Source organism: Bubalus kerabau, chromosome 18 (assembly GCF_029407905.1).
Source record: "Bubalus kerabau isolate K-KA32 ecotype Philippines breed swamp buffalo chromosome 18, PCC_UOA_SB_1v2, whole genome shotgun sequence".
In the NCBI taxonomy this organism is placed as follows: domain Eukaryota; kingdom Metazoa; phylum Chordata; class Mammalia; order Artiodactyla; family Bovidae; genus Bubalus; species Bubalus kerabau.
This window is the reverse complement of record NC_073641.1, coordinates 20,733,952-20,755,588: the sequence shown is the minus strand read 5'-3', so window position 1 is coordinate 20,755,588 and position 21,637 is coordinate 20,733,952. Positions and strand designations below refer to the sequence as shown.

General features: G+C 41.4%; 1 long non-coding RNA gene across 4 annotated transcripts in view; it reads right to left on the bottom strand.

Moving 5' to 3' along the window:
• Positions 1-21,637, bottom strand: part of LOC129633320 (uncharacterized) — a 607,349-nt gene that overhangs the window by 448,820 nt on the left and 136,892 nt on the right. For all 4 annotated transcript variants that reach the window (XR_008705021.1, XR_008705019.1, XR_008705020.1 and 1 more), the window contains exon 3: positions 5,510-5,580. This is a non-coding gene — a long non-coding RNA (uncharacterized LOC129633320). The remainder of the gene's footprint in view (positions 1-5,509; positions 5,581-21,637) is intronic.

Genomic DNA, 21,637 nt, shown 5'->3' with positions numbered 1-21,637 from the left:
AGCAACTTAGCAGCATACTAAGATTTTGGAGAACACAGCCTGAACAGAATATTATGCTAAAAACATGTTGGAAAAAAATGAGCTCCTAAAGGTGGGTCTTATAAGAAAGTAGTAGCTGATTTTCCCCCACAAAGATTTGGCTAAAACAAATAAAAGGCTTGGAAGTGCCTATTTCTATTTCATTCTTTGAAGTGATTTAGTCAAGAAGTTGTGTCCAACTTATGACCCCATGGCTGTAGCCTGCCAGGCTCATCTGTCCATGGGATTCTCCAGGCAAGAATACTGGAGTGGGTAGCCATTTCCTTCTCCAGGAAAATCCCACCGATCCAGGGATCGAAGTCGAGTCTCCTTCATTGCATATGGATTCTTTACTGCTGAGCCACCAGGGAAGCCCTATTTCATTCTTGGGTCAATAAAACAGAAAACTACCTGTTCCCTAGAGGCCTTTTGGTGTGGATAACTCTTTTAGTATATGGCAAATGGCTTCTAAACACATCTAATAAAGTCTCTGCTGGCCTTTATAAAAAGCCAGTTTACATTTCCCAAAGCCATTCCTATGCTTATTATCTACATGCCAACATTACAGAATCCTTTGGTAAACAGTCACCCTTATCTAGCCATCTGAACACAAATGCATGCACACACATACACACGCACACATTACTTCTCCCATGTTTCTAGTCACACTATTTTCTTACCAAACAAGATATGCTTCTTCCGCATATTCAACTTCTGCACTTTTGTAAACACCTTTTGTTAACTGGAAGGGCAGAGGGTAAATGGAATGTCCCTGTAGGGGCAGAAGTGCATGTGGCCTATCACTAGAGGAAGGTCTCCTCCAGCAGTAGCTTCTGTCTGTGACCTGGGAGCTGGAGGGAGAACAGAATCCAAGGAACAGGTGTGACTGATACATGAAAACAGGCAAAGCAGACTTGGTTTTTGAAGCCACATACCAACAACGTACTCTTATTCCTTTTTGTCTCAGACAAAGCAGTAAAACAATCGTCAAAAGCCCCAAATTCAGATTTATTATGGATGGAAACCTCACCTTGTCAGCCTTACTTAACATCGTTAATCTGAGGAAAGCACAGAGAGAATATTCACACTCAGCTGAAATGTAGCTGCTGTTGGAAATAGTGAAGGGAGGGTCCACATCCTTTCAAGAAATAATCCACAACCTTCACACAAAAGATCTGCCTGTCAACATGCAATGGCTCAAAACAAACTTGTCACCAAGTACACAGCTGCTATGTACTAAGGGGAAAATACGGGGAATTGTGATCAGAAGAACGGAATTCCATGGCTGGAGGAGGACACAGTTAAGGGACCAACCTCAGTGACCAAAGGCCAGAGAGCAAAAGGTACATTTAAACTTGTGTTAATCACTCAGTCGTGTCTGACTCTTTGCAACCCTGTGGACTGTAGCCCACCAGGCTCCTCTGTCCACGGAATTCTCTAGGCAAGAATACTGGAGTATGTAGCCATTCCTTCTCCAGGGGCTCTCTTCCTGACCCAGTGATTGAACCTGGGTCTCCTGCATTGCAGGCAGATTCTTTACTATCTGAGCCATCAGGAAAACTACATTTAAGTGTAATGGTACACAACCCCTTACATTCTAAGTGCCTCCCTCTGTATCTAACATTGTACGTGGCTCTAAAGGAGTCATCGCATAGGGATAGTGCTGAGGATAGTGCTGAGTCATCGCATAGGGACAGCGCTGAGTCATCAAGTCTTCTCCCAGGAGCTACTGCACATGCAGTTGGCATTTGTGCTCTTATTATCATCAGGAATGAATCCTATTTCAGCATTCCAATTCAATGGGCCACAATTGGAGAATGAATGGAGAATTTCGGGAGGCAGTCCTGACCCCATGACTAATAGTCAAGTGAGCACTATTTAATTGAATTACCAGTTGAATAAAAATTACTTTAGGAAATGAACTATAAAATCCAGGTCAAGCTGTAACATCATTATTAACGTCACTACTGGAAGTACTAGGGACCTTGAAAATATGATCTTGAATGCTCACCAGAATTCTACAAAGTAGGTAAGCCTCACAAGAACCTTCCCTACCTGCACTGAACATTGTATCCATTTCTAGGGTTAGCTGAGTGAGTGATGATAGAGTGAGTGATAATTCAGCAAAGCCATCCAACGTAGTATGTACCATAGTGATCAAGCACATAGTAGGTACTCTATAAATGTTGGCTGAATTTAAGAATTAATGCATTGATTACAAATTAATAATCGGTTACCTGATACGTCTGTGAAAATTAATCAGTCACATAAAATACATTAAGGGGGGGAAGTCATGATTGGACTACAAGGAGATCAAACCAGTCAATCCTAAAGGAAATCAACCCTGAATAATCACTGGAAGGACTGATGCTGAAGCTGAAACTCTAATACTTTGGCCACCTGATGGGAAGAGCCGACTCATTAGGAAAGACCCTGATGCTGGGAAAGATTGAAGGCAGGAGGAGAAGGGGACGACAGAGGATGAGATGGTTGGATGGCATCACCGACTCAATGGACATGAATTTGAACAAGCTCCAGAAGATGGTGTAGAACATGGAAGCCTGGCACGCTGCAGTCCATGGGGTCATAAAGAGTCGGACATGACTGAGCAACTGAACAACATGATTAAATGAATCAATGGTAATTTTGATCAAGAGGCTATGACAACCACTCTCAAACATCCAAATGTGCTTTAAGCTATAATCAAATAGTCTCCTTTTTTTTGCTTCTGCATTTTCTCTGTTTAAGTCTAGATCCTGGCACCTGTGAGCCAGGATTCCTAAACACTTCTGGTTTGGCACTGCCCCATTCAAAACAATTTTTGCTCAAATAAACTCTTTAAAAAAATTTAAGTAGTGATTTTGAATAAGAAAATGAGACATTCTTTGATAACCAGCCTACCCTTTCTATTCAAATAAATCAATCTGCGCCAAAACCAAGGAGACAAATAATAGATGAATGTCCTTTATTTTGTTCATGACTATACTTTGTGTCCCTCTTGTGGTTAGGTGGAGCCAGGCACAATGACTTCTATTCAGTGAGTTTTTGAGTTGAGGTGCCTCATGCTGGTTCTGCACAAAAAGCACTTAACCCCTTAGAGTGGACTGGTTCTGCACAAAAGCACTTGATCCCTCTGAGCTTGCTTTCCCCTCAAGCATGGCAGTGGGCAACATCTGAGATGCTGGCTACTCCATCAACCTGTATCCCTGAGTGAGGATGGTTGGCAGAGTGCCTGGTCAACCCATAATGGACACACAGTGTGAATAAGAAATTAATCTTTGTTCTTTAACCCCTGACACTGTTATGGTAGCACATCTTATTCCAGACCAATTGATAAAAGGAATACAATTCCAGGATGCTAGTTTCCACAAAACAACAATGAGCCATGATCACATCAAAGCTCAAACTCACAGTTTCTGAATTTTGCTCACCTCCATCCCAGACCATCTTCTAATCTTCCCTTATTATTACCCTTACTCTAATTGGTTTATTAATTGCACAAGAATTTAAAAAATTCTGCTCTCTGCAACAGGCTGTGATCAGCGCTGGGAATAAAAGGGAGAGAAGGCAATTTATGTCCCAAAGAAAAGCAATGCATGTTCTAAATGAGATTACATTTACAGCTCAGCTCGACAGATGTGAAATAGACCAAAAAATTGTCCTGAGCCTCTCCTTCCTTGTGTTTGATCTGCTTCTATGGACTGGTGTCAGAAATCTCTTAACCACAGAAGCCCTTTTTGCTTTCTTTTCTTTCAGGTCTTGACAAGATGCCTGGTGGGTCAGATGAGTCATTGTTTGGCAATCTAAGAATTGTCAGTTGTACTTTCGTCTTTCGTATTTTTCTGTCAAGAGGCAGCATTCAACAGAACTGTGTGTTTTCTGCCACATAGTAACAACAAGGATGCTGACTGACGAGAGTTAAATCTCTATGGACTATTCACATTAGTTAAAATTTCATCAGCCTCTTGGAACATCTCCTGTCCAACATGTCTCAGGGGAAAGATAAGAAATATTATTTTACTTCTGTTTGATTTTAAAAGATTAAGTCTGTTGACCTTGGTCCCTGATCACTACTCATAAACAAATACATGGATCATCATAGAGTCTCAGGATGGTAGGAGGATGATTCCTTTTAAAAATCTGACACTAGCTATGGGCTTTATCTCTGGTCGCTTATCATCTTAAGTGTATGCTTTCCCCTTCTACTATCAGAAAAGCATTTATCAGCCATGCAGACAGGCTCAAAGCAAACTGGAAGCCCACTGTGTTTATTTTTGCTCTGAAAAAATTCTCATCCGCCTCCTATTCTTGTCAGAATTATGAAGATAAAGCTTTGATATGCATGATTTGAAAAAATGACATTCACTGTAAGGTAATATTAGGGTCTGACTTTCAAGTATTATACATTTACTTCTTTATTGTTTTAAGGCAATGCTAGTGATTAACTGCTCAAATCATGTAGCTAATTTCACCATTCCCATATTTTCCCATTTCCTCACTGTCCTCTGTTCTTGTTCTTCTCCAATCCTGACAAATAATAAAATTATATTCCAGTCAAGAGTGAAATAGTCTCATGTATAGCCACTGAATGGGAACAAACTAGTTCATCTAACAAATACCTTTGAGTCCTGACTTCATACTAGATGCTGGTACAGATTCTGAAAATAGAGCAATAAAGTCCAGTAGAGGAGGCCATAGTCTCACATGTCAATGGAGAGACAACAATCAATAATATCAGTTCAAATAAATGCTGTGAAGAAAATGAAATAGAGTTACAGGATAGAGTGATGGGAGAGCTGGGCTTACCAAAGAAAACTTCTCCAGAAAGGTCAAGTTTGTGTCAAAGTCCAAGTGAAAAGAAGCCAAAGAGTTGAGGAAAGAGACATCTAGAAAGAAGGACCAGGAGGTTCAACAAGGAGCTTGGAGTGAGCAAGAGCTTAGCCCATTCAAAGAAGAGAAAGCAGACCTTACTAGATGGAGACAAGGGAGAACGGGAAGGCAGAGGCCAGCTCAAGATGAGCCACAGAGTTCAAGGTAAAGCCCTTGGATTTTGTTTCAAATCCAGTGAAAAGTTATTGGAAGACTTTAATAGAAGAGTGACATTAAATGTAGATATGCAAATATCAGTCCAATCATCTGACAAAATCAGTCAGACCTTTCCACTTTCAAACATGATGCTAGATCTGCCAATTCTACAAAGAAAGCATGGGGATATCCCTCAAGTCCAGGGGGAAAACTCCTGAGTTCCCACCTTTCATTAGTGCTCCAAAGCTCACACTTGCCAGCAACCAACAGGCTCAGGAGGAATATGCACCTGCTTTTTCAGAAAGGCCACCCTATTGGGATGTCCTATTGAGCTACTTCCTAAATTCTTACTCTACCAATGTGATGTGTTACTCAAGCCAGGATCAATCAGAAGACAAACATCAGCTGCTGTGTGGAGGATGGTCAGGCGGGGAAAACCGGAAGCTAGGGACACAGGGTATCTTACCAACTCTGGTCCAGCATTACATGGGCTTGTGTGAAACTTCCTTAGAAGGCACCAGAAAAATAATCAGCTTGCTGTAAAATATTAAATTTAATTTGTATTAAAATACATAATAAAATATAAAGCATTAAATATATTATTAAATATTACTGAATTTTATAACATGTTTCATTCTGATCCTAATAGTCTTTCATAAAACCTTAAAAGATTTTCTGCCATGGGATTAAGTGAAATGTCACTTTTTTTCTTAAGCAAAAAGATAAAATTTATGAACCATGCATATGCCAGTTCTGTGAGATGCCATCTTGATTAAAATTTGCTTAAATTTGCTTTCAACTTGGCAGAGCTCCATGGGTGCTTAGACATTAAAACAGCTGGCATTTCTGTCAAGAAGTTTTGTATTTCTTTTTAGAAATGCAGATTAAATTGAGTTACTTTAAAATCCCTACTCTTGAAATCAATATATACAGATCAGGTCTATTCCCAAAAACAAGAAAGTTTTATTCCCATCCCTCTGTTTTTACTGCCAATCCTAAACTCCTTTGTAAGCCCACGAGGACCTCATTGAAGTCTTGAGAGACTTGCTTTAATCAGGAAGCAGTAGGCTAATAATTATTTTTTTAATAGCCACCAATAATGCCTACTTCCCATGTGGCACAGTGGTAAAGAATCTACCTGCCAATGCAGGAGATGCAGGAGACATGGGTTTTATCCCTGGGTCGGGAAGATCCCCTAGAGTAGGAAATAGCAACCCTCTCCAGTATCCTTGCCTGGGAAATCCCATGGACAGAGGAGTTTGGCAGGCTACATACAGTCCATGGGGTCACACAGAGTCGGACTTAACCAAGCACGATCATGAAAAATGCCTATCCTCCAAAATGCAGAGAGATGATTAGATATCTCTACTTCAAAATTCAGTACAAGTAGAGAAGTTTCCCATTCAACTACAAGGTGATACTGGACACCCTTCTAAGGACACACGTACATCCCTTAGAGGCAGAGATCACAAACCGACAACCAAACACCTAAGGTGACCAACCTATTTTCCCCACATTAACGGGTAGCAACAAGTCTCACAATGTTAGCACAGTATTTTTAAACAGTTGAATTAATTGGCTGTCAATATTTAAAACTCAGGAGATTTTACGACTTTATTTTCAGCTCATTTGGGAAAAAAGTCAAAAGACCTGAAACTTCTACAGGTACACACGTTTGCTTTTCTGCAAGACAACAATCCCCAGATGGTGAGTAATGGACACTCTCCATGGGTGGAGAAATATTTGATTTGCTAAGACTCTACCATGTCCTATTACACTGTAATCCCTCCCTGAACCATTCACTTACAACACCTATCTGACCAGTGCAAACCGTCTTTCGTAATGAAGAGACGGATTGGACGCATATATGGATGTATGGATGGATGGGCGGGTGGACAGAATGCAATTAAGCCCCAAATTATGCAGCTTGCTGAACAGTAAATTTTTATAGCAAGCACTGTTTTGAACCAAATACACCAAGGTTCCAAGACTTCCCCAAAATTAGAATTTTGAATTCCTCAGGCTAACCAAACTGAATAATAGACTTAAATAGTTGAGACTAAGACTCGGACTACTTCTGGAACTCTAGACCAGACCATTTCTGCCTGCTCTTCAAAACAGGAGACCTTGGGGGTGATCATGGCCATTTGCTAGCCCACATGGCACCTTTGTGGAAAAAGTTCCCCTTCCTGTGGGTTGACGCATCAATGGTGTGGCAAGAAGAATGTGACTTCCTTTTCACTGCACTCAACGCCCACACCAGCCCAATTGTATGGTGATTAATCTGCACAGATATAGGCAGCACCACAGCCCTGGAAGTGAACTTTACACAAACCACAAATGAAATCAACATGCAAATGAAATTCAACCAGAGAGGTGCACCTGATAAATCAAGAGATTAAAGGGACAAGAAGATCTGTGTGTGCTTTCACTGGTAAGCTGGATGTTTAATCTCTCAGATGAAACAGATCTTAAAACTTTTGAAAAAGGGAAATAAGTGAACACTACCCCAGGCCAAGAGAGCTGAAGATCAAAGCACTCTACCTAATCTCTGAGATCATTCTGTCCTGATGAACAGGTCTCCTACATGGGTAGATACACACAGTCTATTCAGAAAACCAGTTTTTATTTATTGGGGGTAAAAATAATTTATAAGAATTTTTTCATTTTACTATTTTTTGAAGTATAGTTAAATTTACAATGTTGCAGGTGTACAGCAAAGTGATTCTGTTATTATACACACACATATATATATTCATATTCAAATTCTTTCCCACTATAGGTTATTATAAGATATAGTTCCCTGTGCTATACAGTAGGTTCCTGCTGTTTATCTATTTTCTATATAGTAGTGTGTTTATGTTAATCCCAAATTCCTAATTGACCTCTCCCTCTTTCCCCTTTGGTACCATAAATTTGTTTTCTATGTCTTATGAGTCTATTTCTGTCTTGTAAATAAGTTTATTTGTATCATTTTTTTCAGATTCCACAAATAAATAATACCAGATGATATCTGTCTGTCTTTTTCTCACTTACTTCACTTAGTAGGATAATCTCTAGGTCCATCCATGTTGTTTCAAATGTCATTTCACTCCTTTATGGCTAAGTAATATTCCATCATGTGTGTATATGTATATATATAGACACACATATACATGACATCACCTTTATCAATTCATCTGTTGATGAACATTTAAGGTTGCTTTCATGTCTTGGCTATTGTACATAGTGCTAAACATCTGAGAACATGTATCTTTTCAGATTAGAGTCTTTGCCTTCTCCAGATATACGCCCAGGCATAGGATTGCAGGGTCATGTGGTAGCTCTAGTTTTAGTTTTTTAAGGAACCTCCATACTGTTGTTCATATGGCTGCACCAATTCGCATTCCCACCAGCAGTGCATGAGGGTCCCCTTTTTTCCACATCCTCTCCAGCATTTATTGTCTGTAGACGTTTTGATGATGGCCATTCTGCCTGGTATGAGGTGGTACTTCTTTACAGTCTTGATTTGCATTTCTCTAATAATTAGCAATTTTGGGCATCTTATGTCTTCTTTAGAGAAATGCCTATTTAGATCTTCTGCTCATTTTGGGCTTTTATAAGAATTTTGTGTCAATAAGAAGTCTATATCAAATGAAAACTTTGAAAATACAATTTCTTTTTTTTTCCATCTTAAGTAGCCCATTCAAGGTAATTTTTTCCTACTCCTTAATGGAACATGAATTTCAACAAGTTGTGCCAGTCTTACTGCCCTGCAATTTCCCCTGTCCTAACTCACTGTTCAATTTTGTGTTTCTCGTGCCTGCTGAGACCTTGATACTCTGAGCTTTCAGTGGGAATCCTGACGGCCTTGCTCATCAAGTTTGTCAGTACAGTCTTCTGTGCTTTTTGAATCTGAAGAACAAGCACTTAACACAGAAGGGATATTTTCCCAGTCCAGTGGAAGTAACAAATGTCAAGTATCCCTTCGACTCTCCTAGAGGAATCATCAGGACTAAGACTCCAGCCCCAAGATGACCTCATGCTTCCACTTGACCTGACATAGCTGCCCTGACCTAGAAGGAGGTTAAGAAAAGCTCTGCCCTCTCCAGAGAAAATACTTTTGAATAATGTATGTCATCGCTGAATGTTCTTTTTCAGATCTTATAGATAGTGGAAATGAAAGAAGCATTATGGAGAAAGAAATTCATTTTGCATCTCTGAAATATCTTTGATCTTCTCCCATTCCCTGGTTTTACCCAAGGACAAAACATTTGCAAACATTTCAAAATGTAGTCATGCAATTTTCCCTTTCATAAAATAACAACAGTAATAATAAAGTTGTCTTCATCTAACATAAAAGTGTTATACCCTTCTCCTAAAGAGAGCTGGTGTTCTGTTTCAATTTACAGGGACAAAGATGCGACTTCATATTCCTTCATATGCGACAATGTTGGAAAGGCATTGCAGTTGTCCAGGGTTCTCACTGTAGCCCCTAGGACACAGTACATGAGATGGTTGAATAGTAAGGTTCTGGGCATTGCCATCTTGAGAGGTACTTAGAGGAGTTTCACAGGGAACATCATGACCTTTGTTGGCTGGTGGGGGGGGGGGGGGCGGGTAGCAGGACATGTTGGGGGCGGGGGGTCCCTTTTTTCCTTCTCCCAAAATCTCACTTTAATACATAAACTAGGAATTCTCACAGCCACCTACTGGTACTCTGGAGGAGGTATCCTTCCCTTGCTCTGCCATTCCTCCATTTTCCATTATGGGTAGAGAAAAGGATTATCTGCTTGTTGGGTCCCCCTCTTCCTCAGTCTCTCTTTCTCTCTCCTTCCCTCGCTCCCTTCTTCTCAATATCTGGACCACTCCATCACACCCTCTCCATCACCCTCTCTCTGTCTTCTTCCTCTCTCCTCCTCCTCTTTCCATGCCTCTTTCTTCCTCCTTCTAGCTATCTGTAACTCTTCTCCCCTCTACTTTTCACCCTCCCTTTCACCATAAACTACCATCCTGAAATCACAGATGTTCTTCTGTTCTCCTTATTTAAATCCACAGGGGTAGAACTAGCTGCTTGGGGACAGAGAAAGTAAGTCCACTGTGAGGAAAAATGGTGGGAAGCCCACTGGGCCCAGCTCCATAACGAAGATGTGTCAGGATTAAAGAAGAGATTCTTTATGATACTTAAATGAGCTCTTCAAAGCTCTCAAACTTTTTGGGCAACTCAATAGAAGTAAATAAATGGATATTAACAAGATAGACCAAAGGGAAATTATACATAATGAAACTTCCTCTCCTATTTATATATATCTGTCCAGGTGATTTTGAGGGATCATAAAATGAAGGACAGTGATCATCAGATTCTCAAATGACAACTGTGAACTAAAACAGTCCAATGTATTACTTATGGAGGATGTTTTCTTGTTTTTTTTTAAATTTGGTGGGACTAAATTTTTTTAAATTTGGTGGGATTAAATTTTTTTTAAATTTTAAATTTTTTAAATTTTTTTAAATTTTTTAAATTTTAAATTTTTTAAATTTTTAAATTTGGCTGTAATTTCAGCCATGCCACAATGGCATGTGAGGTTTTAATTTCCTGACCAGTGATCAAATCTGCACTTCCTGCAGTGAAAGCACAAAGTCTTAAATACTGGACCACCAGAGAAGTCCCTGGAGAATGTTCTAATATAGATTTTATGTTTATAGTCATTGTGACTTACATCCTGACTTTTTAATGATAACTGTACATACTATGATGCATTAAATCCCTTTGCACATACATTGCTAATCCTCGTGGTTCAGTTGGTAAGAATCTGCCCGCAGTGCAGAAGACCCGGATTCAATACTTGGGTCAGGAAGATCCCCTGGAGAAGGGCATGGTAACCCACTCCAGTATTCTGTATGGACAGAGGAGCCTGGGCATGGTAACCCACTCCAGTATTCTGTATGGACAGAGGAGCCTGGCGGGCTACAGTCTATGAGATCACAAAATGTTGGACACGACTATGTGACTAACACTTTCACTTCACTTTTCACTTCCACTTTCTAATAGTGTAATTTTAATTCACTAACATAAATAAGTCAAAAACTTGAAAAATATATCATTCCCTGACTTCTATGTCTTTATTTCTCTATTGGTCTAGGACACAGAGAAAGGATGGAGTGTAATTAAGCCCTCAGATTCCTAACAACTCCCACTGCTGAGAATAGAGTGCACAGATAGAAGAGTGAGTCAGCTGATTCAAGGACCAAGGAGGAAGAAAGTGAGACCTGCCTGGCAGCCCATCACAGGGGAGCTGGGCCCAGTGAGAAGCAACGAGTAGCAAACACACTGCATGCCATACTGACTTCCCAACCTCATCATTGGAAAAAAAATTCTATGTTTAACAAGGCTGAGAATTGTCTGCTCACAGTCATGAGATCCTGAAAAACGAAAGTCAAGAAAATAAGGAGGAAAAATCAGGTCAGACATGAATAGAGGCCATTCTGTTGGTGATATTCAGTTACAGGCTTTTGCCAGGATTTCAACTGGGAGGAATTAGAAGGTAATATCCAAAACCTGTCATGTAGTATTTGTACGTATCCAGTATTGTATCACTGGAGAGAACTGAGTTAATATCTGTGAGTCATCCCGCCAAGAGTGGGTGGGCCAGGTAAGCAGCATCCCTAACAGAACGGAGACTTCACAAGGCTTATTCCCGCCAGAAGGGCTCTGGGCAGGGCAACCGTACATCCCCATTTACACATGACAGTGCTGCGTCACATCTGTTGTTCAGCATAATGATCAATAGCACATCTTTTTATTCTCAAAAGATCTCAATTTTCATGATCAATTAAAGGTCCCTTTGTTGTTGTGGTTTAGTCACTAAGTCACACCCAACTCATCTGCAACCCCATAGACTGTAGCCTGCCAGGATCCTCTTTCATGGGCTTTCCATGCAAGAATACTGGAGTGGGTGCCAATTTCCTTCTCCAAGGGATCTTCCCAACCCAGGAATCAAACCCATGTCTCCTGCATTGGCAGGCAGGTTCTGTACCACTGAGACAGGAGGGAAGGTCCCTTTAGGTATGTGCTATGTAATGGATTATTTGTATTCCATTACAGGTGTCCAGGGCTTCCCTGACAGCTCAGTTGGTAAAGAATCCACCTGCAATGAGGGAGACCTGGGCTCAATCCCTGGGTTGGGAAGATCTCCTGGAGAAGGGAAAGGCTACCCACTCCAGTATTCTGACCTGGAGAATTCCATGGACTGTATAGTTGCAAAGAGTCAGACATGACTGAAGGACTTTCACTTCACTTCACTTCACAGGTATCCTAATATATGTCGCAGATTGCATTCAACAGAACCTCTGGAGCTGAGGAAGAAAATGTAAATGAAACTTATTTAGAAATTATCTTCATCAACCATTAGAGATAAAATATAAGGAAAGATAGAATACAAATCAACCCAAAAAAGTAAGAAGCAATATGAGGAAAGAAAATGCAACACTGCCCTTAATTTCCTCATCCTCTGCCTTAGAGTTGGTTACCCATGATAACTGGAAAGCAACCTTAGGAATGAATATAATCCATTAAGAAAAATTTTTTAACCTTTGATTCAAGAGACAAATGGTCTTTCTGTTTTAACCAAAATACCTAAGTAGCAAATAGATGTTACTAAGACAAAGATCTTAAACCTAGTTTTCTGAGGAAAAGAAAAAAAGGTACTTTCAGCGTATACATAAGAAAGAATTGTCTCCCTTTTAAAGCCACATGGGGAACTTAACTGTTACATTTCTCTTGCTAGGAGACCACAGACCAGAAAAAGCCAGGTTCAAGCTCACAACTAGAGCAAAATCTTTTACATCACCTATAAGTTGCTTAACATGGTAATGCAGCTATCAGTTTCCCTATACAGAGGTCTAGTGCCTAGTTAACAAGCAAAAATGAGATAAGGTCAAAATATGAGCTGTCAGGGTCTCCACTATATCCACTTTGAATTAAACTACTGACTCCTCCCCATGTTGCACTATGAAAATGGCTTGACTCATGAAACAGGACAGGACACAGTCACACAGATGATGAATATTCTATCTTCAGTCCCGTAACAGCTACACAGCAGATTCATCGTATCAAGATGCTCTCTACATCCATTATCTAGAAAGGTAGTAATTCTTCCTCTTCCACCACAACCATCATGTCCCTAATTTCTCCCAGTCCCCCACATCCAATATAACTGAGGACACATTCAATAATTCGATCTTTTCTGCTGAATGCACTTGTCAACAATTTCAATACTGCCCTGTCATGATTCCAGCCTTCCCTCCAGGCCATATGTTCTTTTTTTTCTGTATTGAAATAAAATATAAGCACAGAGAAGGACAATGGATTTTCACAAAATTTTTAAAATTAGAACACTGCAGCATCTAGAAGCCCCCTCTTACGTTGCATCTCAGTTATCCTTTCCCCTTAAAGTTAATCACGATCCTGAATCCTGAGGCCAAAGGTCTGTTTCTAAGCTTCATATGAACAAAATCATACAGCATACATGCTTTGGGTGGGCTTCTTTTCTCCACACGGTGTTCTTGAGATTCATCCATATTGTGTGTGACTGTCTCTCATTCCTCTGTATTGCTGCATGGTAAGTTATGTTTTGACTATACCACAAATTAGTGAGCTGCTTTCATTTTTTGCTATTACAAATAATGTTACTATGAGCATTCTTGCACATGTCTTTTGGTGGTCTAATGTACAGAGTTTTGCTAGATATGCACCTAGGAATTGAAATCTTAGACCCTAGGTTATTATATATGCTCTTTCACAGATACTGAAAAGCTTCCCAAAGTGAATCTACTAATTTATACTCCTACCAGCAGGGTTTCTATTGCCTCTCATTCTCAGCAGTGCATGCTAAGTCATTTCAGTTGTGTCTGACTTTTTGCAATCCTGTGGACTGTAGCCCACCAAGCTCCTCTGTCCATGGGATTCTCCAGGCAAGAATACTAGAGTGGGTAGCCATGCCCTTCTCTAGGGGATCTTCCCCACTCAGGGATCGAACCCACGTCTCTTATGTCTTCTACACTGGCAGGCAGGTTCTTTACCACTAGCGCCACCTGGGAAGCTGTCAGTCATTCCATTTTAGCCAATCCGATGGATGTAGTAGTATAGCATCAATGTGGTCCTGTGGATTTAATTTACATTTCCTAGAGACTGATGAGGTTGAACTACCCAGATTTCCTTTTTCGTTTGTTTGCTTTTGTCTGTGCTGGGTCTCCATTGCTGTGCAGGCTTTCCTCTAGCTGCAGTGAACAGGGGCTACCCCCTGGTTGCAGTGCATGAGCTTCTCATTGCTGTGACCTCCCTTGTTGTGGAGCATGGGCTCTGGGCTTGCAGGCTTCAGTTGCAGCACATGGGCTCAATCGTTGTGGCTCCCAGGCTGTAGAACACAGTAGCTGCGATGGATGGGCTTAGATCCCCTAGGCATGTGGGATCTTTCATGATCAGGAATTGAACCCATGTCTCTTGCACAGGTGGATTCTTTACCACTGAGCCACCAAGGAAGCCCCCACCCATATTTCTTAACATTTGAGCTTTTACTTAGCCAATGGTCAGTCTCAGTCATTCAGCTCCTCTCTGGTTAAACTTATGAAGGATGCTGCCATAAGAACCAAGGGGGTGTACACACATTCCACTCAAAGCCATCCTGCTTGTGGGCCTTTGTCACTGTCCACCAAACATTCCCACATCAAGACTCAATCACCTAGTGGAGGCCAGCCTCTTCTCTCCTGAAGTAATCCAGTCAGACACACGCTTCATTACAAACCTACCTGTGAGGTCCCCACATAATCTTACTTTGCAGTAAAGGGAAGTTCCTACTGTGTGAGCATCTGTTGTTCCCTTACAGTTCTTACCAGTTCAGCCTTCTCTCCAGCTTCACAGGAAGCACTGGTCTTCCTTCTCTCCAAAACCCTGAATCCCTGGGAAAATGTGTTGAGTTCTGTTTGCCACTTACTATCTATATGGCCAAGTGCAAGTTATTTGACCTCTTTTGGACTCAGGTTTCTTACGTGGAAATGAGAGCATTGCTTACCTCACAAAATTGTTACAAGAATTAAAGGATTGTGTGCTTTAAATCCCTTCTTCAATGTCTAGTAGGTATTTTGCACTTGGTAAATATTATTTTTTTCCATATCCTTTTATCTCTCCACCATTATTAACCTCCTCCTTTTACTTTATTAAGGAGGAGAAGGAAAAAAACCTTTGGCTTCTGCAATCAAGCCTGATGCTGATTCTTGACTAGCTCAATTATTAATTTCCCTGTATCACCGTACTCCAGTACTCTTGCCTGGAAAATCCCATGGACAGAGGAGCCTGGTAGGCTGCAGTCCATGGGGTCGCTAAGAGTCGGACACGACTGAGCGACTTCACTTTCACTTTTCACTTTCGTGCACTGGAGAAGGAAATGGCAACCCACTCTAGTATTCTTGCCTAGAGAATCCCAGGGACGGGGGAGCCTGGTGGGCTGCCGTCTATGGGGTCGCACAGAGTCGGACACGACTGAAGCGACTTAGCAGCTTAGCAGCATCACCGTACACTCTAAAAGGGATCTGGTTGGTTGGTTAGTTGTTGGTTTTTATTTAAACAGTCTTGAGTTAAATATTAGAATAATTTACACTAAAATTTCAAACTTTGGTGCTGCTCTGAAAGAACTTGGAAGATCTGGCAATACTGCTCACGTTCCCTCACAGCAACAGATCACCTGGAAATGAGCAGCCACTGCCCCTCCTTGCTCCCCGAGCCTGGCCGTGAACTCTCTGGTTAGCCACACTCCTCTCCCTTCCCTCTTTTCCACCAGGCTGGTCTCATGCATTTATACCACCTCACTAGACTGACAGTTTTTCAGTTTGCTACCTCTTCTCTAGATTGTTAGAGAACAAAATGACAGCTGTCTAAGATCTACAGGATACTTGCATTTAACATTGTTTCTCTTACAAGTATAGACTCCACAGTTTTCCAGATTCTTAACAACTTAAAATTGTCAGGTCTGGTTGGTTAGCCACTGGGACAGATTATCACAAATTTAGTGACTTAAAACAATACAAATGTACTGTCTTTCAGCTATGGACATCAGAGGTCCAGAATGGGTCTCAATGGCCTAAATTGGAGTTGGAAGAGCTGCATCCCTTTCTGGGGGCTCAGAAGAGAACTCGCTTTCTTTCCTTTTCTAGCTTGTGGAGGCTGCTCTTATTCTTTGACTTATGGCCCTCTTTCTCCATCTTTAAAACCCAGAAAGGACTGGTGGAGACTGTCTCATGCTGCGTCATTCTGACACTTCGTGTTACACCACTGCCTCCCTCTTCTACTCTTGAGCACCCGTGCAATTACATTATGTGTGTGAGTCGCTCAATCACTTCCGACTCTTTGCAACCCCATGGACTGTAGCCTGCCATGGAAATCTGTCCATGGAAATGGACATGGAAATCTTTTCTCTGTCCATGCAAATCTTCAGGCAAGAATATTGGAGTGGGCTGCCATTCCCTTTTCCAGGGGATCTTCCCAACCTCAGGATCAAACCTGGGTCTCCTGCATTGCAAGCAGGTTCTTTACCATCTGAGTCACCAGGGAAGCCTTCCAGATAATCTAGGATAACCTCTGCATCTCAAAGTCATCTAATTATCAACCTTAATTCCATCTCCAACCTTAATTCCCCTTTGCCAGATAACACAGCACATTCACAGGTTCCAGGGGTTAGGATGTGGATATCTTGAAAGTGGGGGAAGGAGGAAGGAAGATGGGCATTATTCTACCTTGCACAGCCCTCAATACTCTTAATAAGCCTTTCTTTTCTTGAAAAAATGGTTGAGCTACAATTGTTAATTTACCTAATAATGTTGCTACAGTTTCTTCAGTTCAAAAACCAAACAAAGGGGTTTGTCTGATAATCTAGAGGTTAAGACTTCACCTCAATGCAGGGGTACAGGTTTGATCCCTGGTCAGGGAGCTAAGATCCCCCATGCCTGCCAGCCAAAAGACCAAAACATAATACAGAAGCAATATAATAAATTCAATAAAGACTTTAAAAATGGTCTAAATTAAAAAAAAAATCTTTGGAAAAAAACAAGACTTCAAAATCCAAACAACTCATAGCCAACATTGTAACATTCCCATGGCAAAGCAAAGCAGTTTTCTCCTGCATGCCTATAAATTCCAACTGGCACTTTTTCTTGCTCCCCCAAAACATGATCACCTTTATGGTCTGTTAGGAAGAATGAAGCAGAAAGGGCAGAGTAAAGAGGAATGACATGAGCTACAGATCCAGGTGCAATTTCACTTGGGGATTTAAAACAGAGGAAACACGAAGGAGCATATCAAAGAAACTTCTGTGTTGCCTAGGGTACCCAAGCCCTCAGCACAGCTCTGAATAAGAATTCAGTCTGAGAGCAATCCTAAACCGCTAAAGGTGCCCATGAATATTCCACCATGTTCCCTCTCCACAGTGTTTCAGATATTGCCCAGAGAAGGTCATCTGATTCACCCATGACCCTGTCAGATTTAAACAGGAAAACAAATAAGACAAAGCAAGCAAAATCACATGGGATACTTTCATGTATCTCTTCTCCACATAGATAATAAGGACATTGCTTCCAGTTTACAAAACTCATTTGCTATTTCAAATCTTATAGATTATATAACAAGCTTAAAATCAGTTGACTATATATGCATTTTCTCTATACAAACTTTGGGGAATTTTTCAGTGCACCAAATAATTTTTAAATATAGTACATTTTCATTTCTATCTGAATTCATTTCCCAAATCACACACAAAGTTAGCTAGGTAATCAGACCCATCCTTAGGAGTCCAGCTATGAAGTTGGGAGACAGGATCCTGCCATGAGGATCATCTCCTATATCTAATCAGATTCTTGCTATTCCTATTTCTAGCTAAACATTTTCAAATATTCCTAATTGCTTCTTTCTCTCTTAGACTTTATTTTCATAACACTTATGAGAGTTTTAATTAATTATCAAGCTAAGTTTTTGTTTACCTCATGAGGATAGAGACATTTCTTCTTTCTTCCAAGTTTCAGCTCTGTGCCCAGCATACAGTGGACTCACAAATGCCGCTGAATGAATAAAGCTCTTGTGTATCTTTTTAGTACACATATTTATTCATGCCAGGCACTATTTTAAGTCTTGAGCGTATATTAATTCATTAATTCTTATAACCAATTCTATTACACAGGGGCCATTATTTTCTCATTTTACAGATAAGAAAATGGGCATAGAAAGGTTCACTGATTTGTACAAAGTCACACACAGCCACTAATAACAGATAACATTGATTGAGTACTTATATGTGCCAGGCAGGGCTTTTCTACCCAAGGTAACTTTGTCCAAACTACAAAAACAATGCTCCTTTAGGACGAATGAATTTATGAATTTAAACAGGCATCTGCTCCTCCAGGAAGGTTAAACTCCCTCCAGGGCACAGGGGTTGTAAATAGAGAGCGGGCTCCCACCTGCACTGGCCCTCCAATCCTGAGCCTTTCAGCAGGGCCCAGCCAGCATAAAACACAGTGCACAAACACCTCACCCACAAGCGGCTCTGAGCACTAAATGGTGATTATCCCATGGCAACCCAAGAAACAGGCATTAGTACTATCACCCCTATTTTACAGAAACAAGACCAGCGGCCCACAGAAGCACAGTGACTGCTCGGAGCTGTCCAGCTACTGAGTGACAGGCTAGGACCCGAGCCAGGCACTGGTGCAAGGGCCCACACACCCACCAATACTCCCTACTGAAATTCTTACTCCTGGTTCTTGCAGCAGCCTCCTAACTAGTCTCCACGCCCCCTGACTTGTCCCACAACTTAATCTACTCCTGAAACCACATGACCTTCTTAAAGGCACAAACCTGATCGTGTCTCCTTCCTGCTCAAACACTTCAAAAGCTCCCATACCCCACCCCACCCCCCAAGAAAAGTCAAGACTCCTTCCTATGGCTGAGAAGGCTCCTTGTGATCTGACCCTGGCCACAACCCAGTGGAACCCCTGACTCTCTCTGCCCCCACCCCTCAAACATCCTGCACTGTGAACCTTCACGCTTTTGCTGCCACCAGCCTCAGCAGAGGATTGTCTTTCCACCTGGAGCCCTTTCCTCCCCTCATTGCAGTTGACCAGCTCCTACTCATAACTCACGTCTCAGCCTAAATGTCTTCCCCAATTCATGTTCCCAGAACCCTCAGTCTAAATTAGATTCCCTAGGAGATTCTTTTATCATACCACATGTTTTCTTTACAGCAATGTCACCTATTTGCATTTATGTGATCATTCAATCAAAACCAGTCTTCCAGAATCCTAAGTATCAAGACAGCAGAGGCAATGTCTATTTTGCTAGTTAACTGTAAACTCAGCATCTGACACACTTCCTGGTTCACACAGACAATCAAATCCTTTTGAATATCCCTGCCGGGCTCACCGTGCTTCCTCATCACGGCCCTCGTCACAATATACTGGAGCAGCCTGACTGTCTATCTTCTCCCATCAATTATAACTATGTTAGACACTAGGAGAACAAGACTTACTCTGACTTAGACCCTACTACTGAACCTCCAGGATCTAGCACGTTGCTCAGCACACTGCAAGCACTCAAACATTCCAGAGTAAATGAGCAAAGGAGCAGAAGTTCTGGGCTGTATTATTACTGTATTATCACTGCCATAAATAACATGAATGAGCTGAAGAACAGTTCTACTTTGACCATTCTAAAGAAACAGAATCTGGATAGAGCACTGCAAAAGTTTTGGCGGGTTTCCCAGGTGGCTCAGTGGTAAGGAATCTGCCTGCAATGTAGGAGACTCAAGAGATGCGGGTTTGATCCCTGGGTCAGGAAGATCCCCCTGGAGGAGGGCACATGGCAACCCACTCCAGTATTCTTTCCTGGAGAATCCTGCAGACAGAGGAACCTGGCGGGTTACAGTCCATAGGGTCACAAAGAGTCAGCCACGACTGAAGTGACTTAACGCAAAAGTTTCCAGCTTCAATTTCTGACCCAGCATGTTCCCCAGCCACAGCAGACAGGGAGGCCAACTCAGGCCTTGATGAAAAATGACCTGTCAGCTTAGTCAAAGATCTCAGGAGTGACCACTCACACAGAAAGCTCAGTATCCACTTTCAAGGCCACAGAACTACAAAGGATTCTCCCAGAGGGGAACTACCATGGTTATCAATAGACATATCACTCCCCATTAAAGGAAGATCTAAAAGACCCAAATCCTTCTCATTTGATAATTAAATGACTACCCATCCATGTGAAAGGAGGAGAAGGTTCATTCAAATAAAAAGAAGAAAAAGCAAATTTAAAATAAATTACTTAATACATTTTATAAGACTATAGAAGAAAAGCCATTCCTGAAAAGGATGTTTTCTTCAAAGGGAAATATAAAAATCTTTTCTATATACAGAATATACACACAATGGAGGCAACATTTTGTCTCCCTTTGACTTTGTTCCAGAAAGTCTCCTCAGGCTTGGGAACAGTGACAAGATCCTTAGGGTTCTATAAGAAGATTCTATTGTTTTGTCCACTGGCAAGTCATGATGGCTAAAGTCGTGTGTGAAGGAATTTCAGAGCAGACTTGGAGCCCATAAATATGAAGTGTGAATGGCTGTATCCTGGTAATGACAAGGATGCCACAGACACATTGGTATTTCATTAAATTATTATTAGTAAGACTATTTAATGACAACACAAATGGCCCTGGAGTTTTCCCACGAGTGAGGGGGACATATGTTGAGTTGATCAAACTTCATCTTCTCTCTAATTCAAGGCTAGGTCTCTCTTTTCAGACTCCACACTCTAATTAGCTCCACACTCTAATGAGCTTCCCAGGTGGCTAAATGGTAAAGAATCTGCCTGCCAATGCAGCTGACACAGTAGACACAGGTTCCACCCCTGGGTCAGGAAGATCCCCTGGAGGAGAGCATCGCAACCCACCCCAGTATTTATTCTTTTCTGGGAAATCCCATGGACACAGGAGCCTGGCAGGCTACAGTCCACGGGGTCATGAAGAGTCAGACATGACTGAGTATGCAGGCACACTACTCCTAATCCTAATATGTAAGGATGTAAAAGTTTACGTCCTCAATTCCTTTATTCTGTGTCCACTAATCATCTCTGTCTTGCTACTCAGCATCTCATTAGTGCTGGAGTTAATACCTTAACACAGATGACACTGAGTTTACTCTGCTTGGTTTATTACCTTAGTCATCTAAAAACTTAGCCCTCTTGACACAAAGTAGAAGCCTAAGTAAAATATTGCTTAAAAAGTTAAAACCAACTCGTTGCTGACAGCTCGGACAATGGTTTCATCAGCTCTAGAGCTGTTAGGCACAGCCCGGCTGAGAGCGGACTCCCAGGGAGCAAGGAAGCCTCCCCCACGTTCACAGTTACCGCCTGGGGCCACCGAAGTCCTCTGGCTCTCCTTCCCACTAATCGGCATCACTCCCTTTTAGTAACTGAATTTGGAACAGATTTCTTTTAGAGAAGCTTTTTAAAATTGTAACCAGGAAAAAAAAAAAAAAACCTTAAAAATCACTCACCCAAGAAGCCGTTTTGGCTTATTTGCTGCAC